General features: G+C 39.4%; 1 protein-coding gene across 1 annotated transcript in view; it reads left to right on the top strand.

The window, feature by feature from the left end:
* Nucleotides 1-273: 273 nt before the first annotated feature.
* PRPF39 (pre-mRNA processing factor 39) overlaps nucleotides 274-12,293 on the top strand; it is a 57,519-nt gene continuing 45,499 nt past the window's right edge. Inside the window, 1 exon segment of the mRNA XM_043981775.1 lies at nucleotides 274-467. The gene's annotated coding sequence lies outside the window, so the exon portion shown is untranslated.

The raw sequence follows: 12,293 nt of genomic DNA, 5'->3' as shown, positions 1-12,293 counted from the left end.
TGACAGTACGCAGCTCCGCGAGCCCAGCGGGGTGCCAGCTGCTGGAGTTTCCAGGACAAGGCTCAGGTGAGACGGGCAGAGAGCGCGTGCAGCGCAACAGCCTGAGTCGGCTGGGAGGAAAAAGCTCTCCCAGGAGTTTCCGGAGCTCAAGCCCAGGTGAAGCCACCCCCAGAGGGTGGGTGAAACGCAGCGGTGAAACACGTGACCCCGCCTGCCCCGGAGGGGGGACGCGGACGCATGCGCTCTGCGCCCTCTGCGTGTCGTGGGCGGGGCGCTCGAAGTCGCCGCCGTCGCAGAAGCAGAAGCTGTGGCGGCCGCTGTAGACGTGGCTGTGTGGGCTCGTTTTGTGGGGAGCTGGGCCCGTGTCTCTACTTAATGGCATTGAACGGCTTTCAGCTCAAGGTTAGCGCGGGTTGGGCGGCGAGGTAGAGACACGAGCAGAGAGCTGGCGGCCGACTTCTCGGGAGGTAAGGCCTGGTTTGATTTGTTTCGGCCCTGGGCCTAACTCCACCTCCCCACCCCCACCCCACAGGCCCTTGCGGCCTTGCCCTGACTTGGCGCCCGAAGCGCCTAGTGCTGCGCCCCCCTTTTACCCCCACGGCCCCTTGCTTCTTCCGTCCCTAGCGGGCCCTTTCAAGGCCCGATGGCTGCTCCGCGGGCCTTTACGCGAGGGACGGCTCTTTCGGGTTTAGGCTAGGATAGCGGCTTCCTGGGCACCATGAGGTTGTTGGGCGAGTCTCTATCGAGAGCCGTCCTCCCCGCCCCTCCTCCCCCAAATTTGAAGGCAGCCCGGGATGGGGGCGGGGGGAGGGGCAGGGAGCCAGGACAAATCCTACGGAGCTAAGTCTCAGTCACCCTTCCAGGAAAATCCTACTGTCAAGTAATTCTACAAGCACGTTAAACTAAGCACCTACTGTAGTGTCGGGCGCTGTACTAAACCCTGGACTTTAAAGCGGGCAGCAGCCTTCTAAAGATAGGCCAAAGTTAACTTTTAATTTGGCAATTTCAGGAACAGGAAGAGAACTGAAGTGGTCAGGTTGGAGCCCAACTTTTCCTCCTTCTCGTTTTCCTCAGTGTTTTTCATTCCCATTTATAAATATTAATCCCCGCAGTCATTTTAATAAGTGTCTCTAATGTGTGCCAGGTATTGCGTTAGGCAATGTTGATAATAAAACAATGAAAGGTCTTCCTGAAGGAGTTTGCATTCACTGGTGGATAGGGGATGAAGGGCAGGAACAACACATTTTATATTCATGTTAAAGGTGGCGCTTGAACTCTGGGTCTTAAGGGACACTAGACGTTCTAAGAATCACAAGTGAGAGAAGAAAGCATTCTAGTCATGGGAGATAAATGAGCTATAGTGTCCTTGAAGGATGGTAAAGTGGCTTTTGGGGCTGGACCTTATGACGGTAAGTCACATAAAGAAGCCTGGGAAGATAGATTGGGATGAGGTTTTTCTTTTTTTTTTGGTGAGGCAATGGGGGTTAAGTGACTTGCCCAGGGTCACACAGCTAGTAAGTGTCAAGTGTCTGAGGCCGAATTTGAACTCAGGTCCTCCTGAATCCAGGGCCGGTGCTCTATCCACTGCTCCACCTAGCTGCCCCGGGATGAGGTTTTAAGGGTTTTAAATTCCAGACAGAAATGTTTATATTTTATTCTAGAAATAATAGGAAAACCCCAGAGTTCGTTGATTAGTGTGAAGAGACATGGTTGGATCTTCACGTTAGGAAAATCCTTGTCTTTTGAATGAAGAATGGATTGGATTGGGATGGGGGGGGGGGGGACAGGCTTGAGACAGGCAAAACTAATTAGGTTTTTGAAACGGTCCAAGTAAGAGGTGATGAGGCCCTGAAGATGATGGTGGTTGTGTGATTGAACAGAATATGGTAGATGTGGGAGTGTTTCGGGAGGTACAAAGGACAAGATTTGGCAACTGAATTGAGTTTGTGGGATCTGGAGAAGTGAGGAGTTGAGGATGACACCAAAGTTCTAAAAACCTTTGGTGACAGTAAAAATGTTGAAAATCTCACTAGAAATAGAGAAGTCTGGAAGTTAAGTATGTTTCTTTCTTTCTTTCTTTTTTAGTTAAGTATGTTTCTGGGGAAAAGATGTATTCTGTTTTGAAGATGTTGCATTCAAAATATTTATATGGAACATTTAATTTGTGATTCAATAGGTGATTTGTGGGATGGGATCCCTGGAGAGAGACTAGGACTGACTATGTAGATCTAGGAATCATCTGCATAAGAAATTATTTCCAACCAAGGGAGCTGGTTGCTGAGAGTGTAGAGGGAAAAGATAAAAAGGTCCTAGGGCAAATCGTTGAGGTCTTCTCACAGTTAGGGATATGAAATGAATGATAATCTAGCAAAAGGGCCTGAATAGAAGCAGTCAGGCAGGTAGTTGGACAACGAAGAGAAGAGAGTATTTATAACTGAGAGTAGTCAACAGTGTCAAATGCTATACATAGATGTTAAGGCTGAGGATTGAGGAAAGGTTGTCAGATTTGGCACTAAAAATCATTGGTAACTTTAGAGAGCAGTTTCAGCTGACTGAAGAGATTGGAGGTGGAAAGTAAAAGAAGTAGAAGTAATGAATGTCGATAACTTTTCTTAGAAGCTTGAGAAATGAAGGGGAAATAATAGTATGATAACTTGGGATTGGTAGGATGTAGTGAGAAGTTTTAAGTTAAAAAGTAATGGCCCAAAACAAACCAAAAAAAACCCTAAAAAGTAATGGCTTTGGGGCAGCTAGGTGGCGCAGTGGTAAAGCACCGGCCCTGGACTCAGGAGTACCTGAGTTCAAATGTGACCTCAGACACTTGACACTTTCTTTTTTTTTTTTAAAGTGAGGCAATTGGGGTTAAATGACTTGCCCAGGGTCACACAGCTAGTAAGTGTTAAGTGTCTGAGGCTGGATTTGAACTCAGGTACTCCTGAATCCAGGGCCGGTGCTCTATCCACTTCACCATCTAGCTGCCCCTGCATTTGGTTTCATGCATTTAAAAAACATTATTTGGGGGGCAGCTAGGTGGCACAGTGGATATAGCACTTGACACTTACTAGCTGTGTGACCCTGGGCAAGTCACTCAACCCCCATTGCCCTGTAAAAAAAAAAGTAATGGCTTTATTATCACACTGCAAGTAACCCTTAGGCAGTTTAGATAGTAGAATTAGGAAGATCTTGCTTCAAACCCTGCCTTTTACACATATTAGCTACATAACCATAGCAAGTCACTTAACTTCTTAGTATCTTGGGTGATTGGGAAAAGAAAGGCATTCATTTGCTATGAATGAAGCTGCTAAGTTGCAAGTACTGTTAACTTTTTATATATTTTCTAAGTGTGGAATTTTTCCCTGTGTGCTCTTTATATAAAGGTAAAATGGTAATAAGCAGTGGTCTTTTAAACAATTTTATGAATCCAGTAATCAACTCCATATCCTCTGGGGATAACAGGTGAGGTGAATGGTTGATGTCACATAACCAAGGTGATATTTGGGGACAGAAAGAATTCACCATTTTCTCCTACTGAGGGTTGTTCAAGCAGCATTACTAGGTAGACTCCTATAAAAATTATCTAGGAAAAAAGATAATGTAATTCTGACTTTATGAAATGGAATTTCCTTTCTATGAATAGAAGCAGTGGGCCCTTGTTTAGAAACATTTATGTTTGTCTTGCTAAAGTATAGAATTATTTTAAATAAGGTTATTGCAGGGTTTTTTTTTAGACATTGTCAAAGGCTGATTACTTTTTTTTGCTTGTTCACATTTATAACCTAATTTGAAAGTAACTAGTTTTCGATAAATTTCTGGGCTGGTGGGGTACTTTGTCATAGATGGTTCCGAGCTTTGTTGCACTAATTTAATGTTATGGCATTATACTTTAAATTACTGGAGTTAATATTCTAGTCAACTGAACTATAATAAGCAGGATCATTTCTGCTTACCATACTTTGAGACTTTTGACTCCCTGTTGGTTCTATATTAGTTATTTATACTTGCTTAAAATTTCAGTCATTACCAGAAATCTTAAAAGGTCCCAATTTACTAAAGCCTTTGTTAGCCTAAACTGTGTTTGTGTAATCACTGTTAACATAGTAATCTGACTGAAAGTAATCTGGAAGTTTAGAATGAAAGCAGCTGCAATTTTAGCATTTTTTTACTCTACACCTTGACTACTTTATAATTAATACTTGTGCTTCTCATTTCTTTCTTTACCCAGTTGTTTATTCTTGCACTCATCTGTTCCACTCTCCCACTAGGGCAGGATTGGTGTTAAAAGTAGGGAAAGGGAAAGTAAGTGATTCTAGTTAGCTGGTGGAGGAAAAATTTAAAACAACAAAACAAGTCCTTTCCAAACCTTTTGACAGGTCATTTGGTTCTCTGTCTGCCTTTTCCCTTTAAGTGTTCTTATGATGGGGATTTTGGAGTTCAATGTTAAGAAAAAGAATAAGAATTTCTAGATTCAAATTGTTTTTCAGACACTTATATCTAAAGACCCCCAAAGTCATAGAATTTGAATATTGGACTTTAGAGATCATTAATTAAAGATAGATTCAATTTATGGGTCAGGAAAGTAAGCTCATTAAGTTGGCATCAGCCCTGTGACTAAAAACCTGTTTCTTGACAACCATTCCTTAGTGATGTTTTCTAATTTTTAAATGTTGCAAAAACAGCTTCTAAAAATAATGATCCGTGATATGATTTGTAAAAAATTTTTGTTAGCTACAGGGAAATTTTCCCAGAGAAAACGAATGCACTTCCTCCCCACCTTCTTCCCCACTTTTAAAGAAATTTGGGTAATTCAAATCATCCTAAAGGACCCCCTAAAATTCTAAATTGGTGAGCAAAGTTATTGTTGAATCAACATCCACTGTTTGTCATGGCTAGCACATTTCTTAGGTTGGTCAGATTTTTTATACAATAGGAGACATTTCAAGTACTTATGCTGACTGACATTTATAACTAGAATTTATTAAGCACCTACTTTATGTTAGAATACTTTGTAGGGAATGGGAGGATATAAAGAAAACATAACAGTACCCACACTTAATAAACTTACCTTCTTCTACTGGATGGAATAGTTTGTATACAGATAAGCAAATAGAAAATGTATAAAAATGAATTTAAAATAATTTGTGAAAGAGGAGGGAAGTACTAATCATGGGGAATAAAGAAAAATACTCTTTTTTTTGTTGTTTCCTCTCTTTTTTTTTTGTTTTTTTTTAATGAGATATTTTATTTTTTCCATTACATGTAAAGATGGTTCTCAACTTTTGTTTATACATGCTTTACAATTTCAGATTTTTCTCCCTCCCTCCCCTCCCTCCCCCCTCCCCTAGACAGCAGGTAATCTGGTATAGGTTATATCTATATATCTCTATACGTATACATATAGATATATATATATACACACACGTATATATATATATATATACACATAATAACATTAATCCTATTTCTGCATTAATCCTGTTACAAAGAATCAGAGGCAGTGATGCGAAACCTCAAATAGAGGAAAAAAAAAAACAGCACACAAAACAAAAGAAATAGTATGGTTCAATCAGCATCTATAATCCACAGTTCTTTCTTTCTTTTTTTTTCTTGGATTTGGAGATCCTCTTCTATCATGAGTTCCCTGGAACTCTTCTGTACCATTGCATTGGAGAAGAATATAGTCCATCACAGTAGGTCAACACTCAATGTTGATGATACTGTGTACAATGTTCTTCTGGTTCTGCTCATCTCACTCATCATCAGCTCACGTAAGACCCTCCAGGTTTTTCTGAACTCTTCCTGCTCATCATTTCTTACAGCACAATAGTATTCCATTGTATTCATATACCACAACTTGTCCAGCCATCCCCCAATTGATGGGCACCCCCTGAACTTCCAATTCCTTGCTACCATGTAAAGAGCAGCTATAAATATTTTTGTACATGTGGGTCCCTTTCCCCCTTCCATGATTCTTTGGGCAAAAGACCTAAAAGTGGGATTGCTGGGTCAAAGGGTATGCACAGCTTTATTGCCCTTTGGGCATAATTCCAAATTGCTCTCCAGAATGGTTGGATCAGCTCACAGCTCCACCAACAATGCATTAGTGTTCCAATTTTCCCACAGCCTCTCCAACATTTATTATCTTCCTTTTTTGTCATTTTAGCCAATCTGATAGGTGTCAGGTGGTACCTCAGAGTTGTTTTAATTTGCATCTCTCTAATCATTAGAGATTTAGAGCATTTTTCATATGGGAATAGATAGTTTTGGTTTCTTCATCAGAAAACTGCCTGTTCATATCCTTTGACCATTTCTCAATTGGGGAATGACTAGGGTTCTTATAAATTTGATTTAGTTCCCTATATATTTTAGAGATGAGGCCTTTATCAGAAGTACTGGCCTCAAAAATTGTTTCCCAGCTTTCTGCCTCCCTTCTAATTTTGGATGCATTGCTTCTGTTTGTACAAAAATTTTTTTAATTTAATGTAATCAAAATCATCCATTTTGCATTTATAATATACTCTATCTCTTATTGGTCATAAACTGTTTTCCTTTCCAAAGATCTGATAGGTATTCTATTCCTTTCTCTCCTAATTTACCTATGGTATCACCTCTTATGTCTAAACGTGTATCCATTTTGACCTTATTTTAGTATAAGGTGTAAGATGTTGGTCTATGCCTAATTTCTGCCATACTATCTTCCAGTTTTTGTCAAATACTGAGTTCCTATCCCAGAAGCTGGAGTGTTTGGGTTTGTCAAACACTACATTACTAGTGTCATTTACTATTGCATTTCCTGAACCTAACCTATTCCATTGATCTACCACTCTATTTCTTAGCCAGTACCAGATAGTTTTGATGACTGCCGCTTTATAGTAAGCTCCAGGTTTGGTACCGCTCACCCACCTTCCTGTGAGAATTTTTTTTTCATTATTTCCCTGGATATTCTTGATTTTTTGTTTTTCCAGATGAATTTTGTTATTATTTTTTCTAGCTCTATAAAATAATTTTTAGGTAGTCTGATTGGTATGGCACTGAATAAGTAAATTAATTTAGGCAGTATTGTCATTTTTACTATATTAGCTCTGCCTATCCATGAGCAATTGATATCTTTCCAATTATTTAGATCTGATTTGATTTGTGTGAAGAGTGTTTGGTAGTTGTGTTCATAGAGTTCCTGGGTTTGTCTTGGCAAAGAAAAATACTCTTAAGTGGCATTCGAGCTGAACTCTGAAGGAGCTAGTGATTCCAGGAAATAGAGATGATGGAGAGTATTCTGGACATGGGGGGCAGCCTGTGTAAAAAGATAGGACACAATATGTAGAAAGGAAAAAAACGAGTAAGCCAGTTTGACTAACACAAAGTCTTTGAAGGGGAATAATGTGAAATTAATCTGGAAGACTGTTTGAGGTAGCTCATTAAGGGCTTTAAATGATAATTAGTTGGAGGCTGCTATGATGCTCAAGTGATGGAGAATGAGACTATGTTGGTCATAGTACCTGTAAAGAAAGGGTTAGATGTGAGGCATGTCCTTTGGATACAGTTGACTAGACTGTTAGTTAAGTTTGTGAACCAGTCTCACCTGATTCCCTAAGATGTATCCATTTTTTTTAGTACCTTGACTTCTCTTTTATAATTAGTATATACGATAGTATCCACTTTGTAAGACTGCTACAAATAGAAGAGCCTCTTTGGTATACTAGAACTTTGGAACACAAGTCAAGAGACCAGGTGGCTAGTTATAAGTTCTTAGATTTTGAGTTAGGAGAGAACTAAAATGCCCTTATAATCCAACACCACATTTTCAGGAGGATATGAAGAAAACACAGAGGTGCAGAGATGTCATGACTTATATACATGTAATGTTGTGATTCCCACCCATGACCTCTGACTGCAAACACAGTGTTTCTCCTGTACCATACAAAGGGTGTTTCTGTTTTCCACATGTTATGTTAGTTTAGGTAGTGTGGCATATGGACAATGTTGGACTTGTAGTCCAACTTAGGTTCAGATTCCTCCATATTTATTGTATGACAACGGGCAAACCAGTTAAGTTCTTTGAGCCAAAGTTTCCTCATCAGTAAATGTGGACAATCATAATGATTAGTACTCACCTCACAGGTATATGAAGTTCAAAATGGAATAATAAATTTCATTTGGAGTTGATTAGGATGGTGTATTGAGTCAAGTCCAGTTTGACTTGAACATAGTTTTACAATTTTAGATCATTAATGAAATTTTATGGTTTTTTATATTTATCCTTATAACATTATTGTTCATATTTAGGATTTATAGATGCCAAATCTTCAGCCAGGAATTCTTCCCTAAGTCATAATTATTTGTTGTTATTGTCCAGTCATTTTTAGTCCTGTCTGACTCATGATCCCATTTGGGTTTTTTCTTAGACTGGTTTTCCATTTCCTTCTCCAGATGATTTTTTTTTAAATTAAATTAAATTAAATTTTTTCCATTACATGTAAAGATAGTTCTCAACTTTTGTTTATACAAGCTTTACAATTTCAGATTTTTCTCTCTCCCTCCCCCTCCCCTAGACAGCAGGTAATCTGATATAGGTTATATCTATATATCTATATACATAGACAGACACACACACACACACACACACACACACACATATACCCATAATAACATTAATCCTATTTCTGCATTAATCCTGTTACAAGAGAAAAAATCAGAGCAGTGATGCAAAACCTCAAAATAGAAAAAACAAACAACAGCACACAAAACAAAAGAAATAGTATGGTTCAATCAGCATCTATACTCCATAGTTTTTTTTTTTTTTCTTGGATTTGGAGATCCTCTTCTATCATGAGTTCCCTGGAACTCTTCTGTACCATTGCATTGGTGAGAAGAATATAGTCCATTCCAGTAGGTCAACACTCAGTGTCGATGATACTGTGTACAATGTTCTTCTGGTTCTGCTCATCTCACTCATCATCAGCTCACGTAAGACCCTCCAGGTTTCTCTGAACTCCTCCTGCTCATCATTTCTTATAGCACAATAGTATTCCATTGTATTCATATACCACAACTTGTCCAGCCATCCCCCAATTGATGGGTACCCCCTGAACTTCCAATTCCTTGCTACCATGTAAAGAGCAGCTATAAATATATTTGTACATGTGGGTCCCTTTCCCCCTTCCATGATTTCTTTGGGCAAAAGACCTAAAAGTGGGATTGCTGGGTCAAAGGGTATGCACAGCTTTATTGCCCTTTGGGCATAATTCCAAATTGCTCTCCAGAATGGTTGGATCAGTTCACAGCTCCACCAACAATGCATTAGTGTTCCAATTTTCCCACAGCCTCTCCAACATTTATTATCTTCCTTTTTTGTCATTTTAGCCAATCTGATAGGTGTCAGGTGGTACCTCAGAGTTGTTTTAATTTGCATCTCTCTAATCATTAGAGATTTAGAGCATTTTTTCATATGGGAATAGATAGCTTTGGTTTCTTCATCAGAAAACTGCCTGTTCATATCCTTTGACCATTTCTCAATTGGGGAATGACTTGGATTCTCTCCAGATGATTTTATAGAGGAGGAAACAGGCAAACAGAGTTAAGTGACTTGCCCAGGATCACCTAGCTAGTTAAGTGTCTGAGGCCATATATGAACTTGGGAAAATAAATCTTCCTAACTTCAGGCCTGGCCATTTCACCACCTCTCTGTTCTAACTATAATTATAGAACTATTCAGAAGTGGTGTATTGGGGCAGCTAGGTGGCACAGTAGATAGAGCACCGGCCCTGGAGTCAGGAGGACCTAAGTTCAAATCCGGCCTCAAACACTTACTTAGGCTGTGTGACCCTGGACAAGTCACTTAACCCCAATTGACTCACCAAAAAAAAAAAAGAAAGAAAGAAAGAAGTGGTGTATGGGATGTTCAAGGAAGGACTAGCACCTCATGTGTGAGGACTTGGCAAGCCCTTTTCAGGGCTGTTCATCACCTTTGGTGTCCACCTGCCACTTAACTCTCACATGTGGCTCCAAGAATCTGTAGCTACATCCCAGTAAAACCATCTCACAGATGGGCTAAACCTGATTGAGGGTAACCACCAGACTGTAAATGTGTAGGAGAGTTAAGGAATAGTTTTCCCCAATCATGTGACACTCCCTGGTGGAATGGGCTCATGAGAATAGGTTTGACACCAGAAAAAAGCTATGAAGGTGGCTGAAGCAGGCGCTGTATCACAAAAGCCCAGATCATCCACTGCATGCAAATCCATCACCAGTCCTCTTGACTTTTGTCTTGTCACTGGACTTTGGTGGCTTTGGAAGAGAGAGTGAGACTGTGCAATTCTGCCTCACTTAAATCCAGTTCACATACAGAGTCACATCATTACCCCATCATGTCATTGAAAATGAAGGATAAACAACTGAACTATCCCAAAGTGGAATGGTCTGCCTTGAGAGAGAATGGATTCTCTCTCATTCTGGCAAAGGCTGGATAACCACTAGCTGGGTGGGTATGTGTTAGAAGGAATTCTTTTTCTAGCACTGAATTATCTTTCCAGATGACTCAGAAACCTTATCTTCTGAAATCCTCTCCTTCAAAACCTGCCTGGTGAACATCTCTGTCTAAATGTACTGTAGACATCTGAGACTCAATATATCTATAATGAATGGAACTCATTATGTTTTCCTCCTAGATGTAATAAGAGGAAAATATAATGATCAAAGCCATAAAAATTAGATTATTAAAGTTTTTTTGTTATGATACTGTGGAGAAAAGGTTTAGGTACCCTTCAGTCTTCTCCTTGGTTTTACTTTATTTTTATTGTAGAAATTTGTAGAAAATATCAGAGAAGCAGAGTTCCCTTTTGGGACAATATATGTTGTATTTATAAAATTATTGTTTGATTTGGAACTATTCAAGGGCAATAAAACTGTATCCCCTTTGACCCAACAATACCACTAGTGGATCTGTACCCCAGAGAATCAAAGAATATTTATCTTGGGGGCAGCTAGATGTTGCAGTGGATAGAGCACCGGCCCTGGAGTCAGGAGTACCTGAGTTCAAATCCCCCCTCAGACACTTGACACTTACTGGCTGTGTGACCCTGGGCAAGTCACTTAACCCCAATTGCCTCACAAAAACAAAAAAACCAAAACAAACAAACAAAAAAATATTTATCTTGGTTCTTTTTGTATTGGCAAAGAACTGAGGGGATGACCAGCAATTGGGAATGGCTGAAGAAATTGTAGTATATGATTGTGGTGGAATACTATTTGTACTCTAAGAAACTGTGAAAGACCTGGCTACTCTGATCAGTACAGTGATCCATGATAGTTCCAAAAGATTCATGATGAAAAAATGTGCTCTCCCTCCAGAGAGAGCTCTGAGTGCATATTTAACCACATTTTTCTTTCACTTTATTTTTCTTGTCTTTTTTTTTTTCTTTTGCAATTGGCTAATGTGGAAAGATGTTTTGCATGACTTCATATGTATCATGGGTATCTTATTTCTTACCTTCTCAGTAAGTAGGGGAAGGGCTAGAGAGAGGGAGAGAATTCAAAACTGAAAAAAAAGAAAAGTAATTGGGAAATAATTAACAAAAAAAAATAGAATCCAACGTGGGTTTTTTTTTTTGGTTTTTTTTTTTTTAGTGAGGCAATTGGGGTTAAGTGACTTGCCCAGGGTCACACAGCTAGTAAGTGTTAAGCGTCTGAGGCCAGATTTGAACTCAGGTACTCCTGATTCCAGGGCCGGTGCTCTATCCACTGCGCCACCTAGCTGCCCCGGTTTTTTTTTTTTTTAATTGTATTGTTTGTAGGCCAATCTTCCCTGGCATTTTTCTAAGAACTATACTAAGGTCAAGCTAGATGTACATTTATGCTAAAATGGGCACATGATACAACTGTGCTCATATACAAGTTAAGGCTTATTATTTATTTTCCTTCTTTTTCATCCTGTCATTGAGTCATCTTCTTTTCTATAAATATTAGAAATGAGGTACATAGAATCACAAATGATTTGAGATCACTATTTGGCCTTAGTTTCTGAATAGCTAGCTAAGCACTCTAGCTAGCAGCAACTATAAATCTAAGCTCCTAGTTTATTTTTGTTGCACCTTTCACCAGCTGTCATTTGTTGACAATTGTTTGGGGGGGGGGGTTGTTTTTGTTTTTTTTTAGTTAGAGCTTGCCCCAGTTAATAATACTCGAAGCTCCACCTCTTACACAAACAAGCTATGTGAATCTCTACAAATCCCTTAACTTCTTAGTGCCCTAGGCTATGCTCAAGACTATAAATTGAAATAGGATTGATCTGCAATTATAGA

Source organism: Dromiciops gliroides, chromosome 2 (genome assembly GCF_019393635.1).
Source record: "Dromiciops gliroides isolate mDroGli1 chromosome 2, mDroGli1.pri, whole genome shotgun sequence".
Classification (NCBI taxonomy): domain Eukaryota; kingdom Metazoa; phylum Chordata; class Mammalia; order Microbiotheria; family Microbiotheriidae; genus Dromiciops; species Dromiciops gliroides.
This window is presented reverse-complemented; position numbering and strand designations above follow the sequence as displayed.